At 28.1% G+C, this 4,631-nt stretch overlaps 1 protein-coding gene across 1 annotated transcript in view; it reads right to left on the reverse strand.

Moving 5' to 3' along the window:
* Positions 1–3,799, reverse strand: part of LOC111635968 (H(+)/Cl(-) exchange transporter 3-like) — an 89,493-nt gene extending 85,694 nt beyond the window's left edge. The window contains exon 1 of the mRNA XM_023381121.1: positions 3,557–3,799. The gene's annotated coding sequence lies outside the window, so the exon portion shown is untranslated. The remainder of the gene's footprint in view (positions 1–3,556) is intronic.
* Between the last annotated feature and the right edge of the window lie 832 nt (positions 3,800–4,631).

A 4,631-nucleotide genomic window follows, 5' to 3' on the forward strand; every position in this document is an offset into this window, starting at 1 on the left:
TAAAGTCAAACGAGTTAAACGCGTTAGTAACGAATCGTTCGAATAGTAGTAGTCTCGCTCAGTGCGCATGCTCTGCGGTGATGACGTTTCGAACGAAACTCTAACGAAGTTCACGAAGGAAAGAGTTAGTTTACTTCGTTAAGAAAATGGCGCCCGACGATATCGATGTTTCTAAATCTACTCGAGTGTTTAAATTGTGAATTAAAAGATGAAATGATTGAAGTAACTGTCCACCCGAAGCAATCTAAGAAAAATATTTCGGATAAGGCTGTCGGATGTAAGCAACATTTGTATCTTCGATTTTAGAAACAGCCATTTAGTTATAAGCGAATCGTTCGAAAAGTCTAACGAAATAAGAATAACGATGACGTCATTCTCGTTTAACTCGTTCGACTTTACGAACGTGCCCTTTATTTTTAATTTTAGCCCTTATACCGTGGCTAGTTATATATATTCAATATGTACAGTAGTTATATATTCAAAATGTAATTGCGATGTTGAAAATTTATTTTAAAAAGTTTTGGCTCAAGACCGTATAATGAAAAAGAAAACATTATTAAAAGAGAAAGACCAATGCCTAAATCAAATATAAATACTTCAATTAAAAAATTTGTTCGACATTTTCAGGATAAAATTTATAAAGACATAAGGCTTTGTGGATGCATAGAAATGCAAAAATTGTTTTGTTGGCCTTGCCTACTATTTTCAAATAAAATTAGCGTGTGGAATAAGAATGGCTTTGACAATTTAAATAATTTGGATAAAGCTGGCAAAAGACACAAAAATCGTAAGTATCACAGCGATTCTTTCGTAAAATTGAAGCAATTTGGAAATCAGAGCAGAATAGAATTTTACATTAGTAAATAATATAAAATAAATATTAAAAATTATTACAAGATAATTACGGCTAATAGATATATTATATCTAAATTAGTAGATGTTATCGAAGAAGAATTGGCATNAATTACTAACTATACTAACTATAAGATCTCATATTTGCTTCTCTCAATATTAATTTATCTAACTCATGATTATTTTGCAAATCAGAATACTATGACTATTGAAAATAGTTATATAACAGTGAGCCAAAAGTATTAAATAGTTAAATGGAAAAATTCTTAAAAAGAAGATACAATAAAATTTAAAAAACAAAATTTGAAAGATATTAGATTTCCTTAAATAAAAGACTTATATAAAAGTGAAATAGTTTGAAAAAAGCATAACAGTTCTAGTGATGAAATAATTCACATCAGTGATATATGCCAAATACACTTCATCCTTTAAAAATAGTTCCAGTTCTTGCAAGAAACAATTTACTTGCAAATACTATGTAAACAACTTTCCTGGAAAAAAACAGTATAGTAATGACATTTACAGAATGCAATATACTTGTCTTATACTAAAAATTACCTAGAAAAAACTCAGAGAAAATTAAGTATAACCAATAAGAACACAAAACAGTTCTCAAAGTAACATATTAATATATTAAATCTTTCTATAGTCATTGCATTATATAACTTAATTATAATATCAAAAATAAAGAAAATATTTATTACAGGAAAACATCTTAAAATCAAATTACATAATAGGAATATAAATTTAAATACAAAAACAAAAAATCCTAATATTCTTTTTCCTCATAATTATATTGTATCAAACAATTACCATATTTTACAGCATGTAAAGAGAGTCTTTTATTTAAAAAAAGGCTGAAAAAATTACCCTGCATCTTTACAATCTCCCATAAGTTAATCTCCCATAGATCAATAATAAGTTACAATCTCCCACAGATCAATGAATTCCACTATATTTGTAAAAGCAGTCTTCAATAGGGTATGGTTAACCTCTGCCTAGCCCAACATTTGAATAAAAATGTTATTCAAGAGTTGAGCTAAGTAGCTTTTGCATGCATATTCATGTTAAATATTTTAATGGTAAATTTTAATTGTAATGACTTCTTTTAAACTTCCTCTTTTTCCCTGGTAAAAGAAAATGTGCATATTAATTTTACTTCTTTTTTTTTACTAGAATACATTTTAAAAAGTTTGGAGTCAAGTGCCAAAGATGCAATATATCTTAAATACACTAAGTACTTTTTCTTAAATATTCTATGCTGAAATGAGGGTATGTTCTATATGCTGTAAAATACAATAGATTAAATATTCTTTCAGGCAATGAAATCATACGGTAGAATAAAACAGGATTATGAGAGTTGCAGAAAATAAATTGAAAAACATGACAAATAATAATTTCTGAACAAAAACAATTTTATTGGTAAATTTAAAATTAGAATATATAACTTCACAACCATTTTCTTTGATTTATTATTTTTATTCTGTGATAAATGTACAGCTTTTATCAGGAACTCACAAAACAAAAATAGTTTAATACTTTCAAGACCTTTGTCCTGATCTTTAGAACTTGCATTTATGTTTAATTAAGTCTATTATTAACTTTTCTGAAGTTTATATTTGTTTATTTAAATGTAAATTCTGCATATAAAGACAAATATTCCTCAAAAATACTACACTATCTGTGACTTCTTGATATACTGTATATTACAGCATGTAAGACATACCTCCATTTTGGCACAGAATATTTAAGAAAAAAGTAAGTATTTAACCATAGCCAACCGAAGGCCATTTAGGGAATTTGTTATCCCACAGATCACAACTTCACATATAAGATGTATTATGTCCAATAACCTAACAAGATTTATTTAATTGTACAGAAATTTTATTTTTCCTCAAAAAATTTGCAAATTCAAATAATAATATCTTTAAAAACTTTTAAAATTATACCAAAAATTGTTTATTAAATAATCCAGAAACATTCAACAATGAACATAAGTATAAAATATATTAATTTTAAATGCGAAATGTATTAAAATACAAGCTTTAAAACAATACTGTGTCAATGATTACAATTTTTCCTGATTATATATACTTGAAATATTTTGAGATTATATTTATTTGAAAAATTGTTTAACATTAACCTCATGACTATCCTTACTTTCTCTATTGTAATGTCAGTACCGTAATTCCATACTTCTATATATATTGATGACATATAAAATTAGAGTAGGGAAAGTAAGGACAGTTCTGAGATTAATGTTAAACAATTTTTCAAATGTGTGTGTGTGTGTGTGTGTGTGTGTGTGTTTCTTTGTGTGCATGTGCATAATTATATTGAACATGATTGAAAATGTAATCATAACATGTTACAGAATTACATGACATACTTCGACATAAGAATACAAAAAAGGTTTATATGTATCACAATTGTAAAAACATGTGTATTTTTGATTATACCCAAGTCTAATTAAAAGCATTTTACAGTTAAATCAATAGAATTCTACGACAAAAATAAAAGTCGATTTAAATTACGGAAATGAAAGACAAAGCTTAATTAACACTTTATTAGGATTATTCATTTTGAATGTTTCAGTAATTTATATATTAAATAAAGATTTGACGTACAATTTTATTACACGACATAGGATAGGAGGAATAATAATAATCCGAATCAATATGGAAAAATATGTAAAGAAACTTGCCATTTCTTATTTCGTAATACACATAAATTTATCCAATGCGATAGAGTTTAATTGTTTTGTTTTTGTTTTTTTTTTTTATGTGGATTTTTAAATATGCAGTAATAAATGGCGTAGTTATATTTGTGACTATTTGCTGATACAAAACATTAAACAAATATGGTTTCTGGCAGAGTACGTTGGATAAGATACGGCCAATGCTAACGACGATAACAAAATCAAAACGAACGGTGGTAAACAACTATCGGTTGAATGTGGAATTAAAAAAACGTCGACTTGTATTTTATTTTAATTTTCACAATCATTTTTTTTATTTGATAATTTTGTCTTTTGTTTTTAAATTAGAAATTTTAAAGTAAAAGATGTAATTAATAAAATAAAAATATTAACCAGCGAATAATCTGAAGTTCGTTGCTACGAAATTAACTTTTATTTTGTAAAGAAATTTGTCAAAATTACCAAGTATAATTAATATTTTATTAATAATTGCATATTGTGTACGGATTGTAAAAGCATTTCGTGATAGTAAATAAGCCGAATAAATAAATACAAGCAGACTCGAAAAATATAAAATACAAATAGGTTAAGGATAGGACGTGTTATCTCATTTGGATTTCCTTTCTTTTGCATCTAACTTACACTCTAACTTGTAAGTGAAATTTTTGTGCGATTTATCCAGAAAGTGAATTTAATTCGATTGTTTGGATTGTCTAAATAACTATTAACTGAATTTAAGTTTTTGTTGCAACTAAATGAAGAGGTATACAAATCTTACTCAAATATTATTCAAATCGGCATTTTTTTTTAATATTCTTTCCGCTCTGTGGACATAGGACGGCCTCTTATAGCAGGCCCATTATGGATTCGGCCAGGCCCATAATGGGGCGACCGGGTGGTGAGAGACGGGGCCCGACGTATACGAATGGACCACTCCCCGAAAGGTTTCCTGGGGATTCCTTGACCCGTCCGGATTCGATCCCGGGTCCCCAGAGCGGTAGGCTGCCAACTTCACCGCTCGACCATCCGGCGTCTGAATCGGTATTTAACGCCATTCGGATTACAATGTGCTCGATGTTTA

Source organism: Centruroides sculpturatus, unplaced genomic scaffold (genome assembly GCF_000671375.1).
Source record: "Centruroides sculpturatus isolate CEXI.00-Female unplaced genomic scaffold, Cexi_2.0 scaffold1002, whole genome shotgun sequence".
NCBI lineage: Eukaryota > Metazoa > Arthropoda > Arachnida > Scorpiones > Buthidae > Centruroides > Centruroides sculpturatus.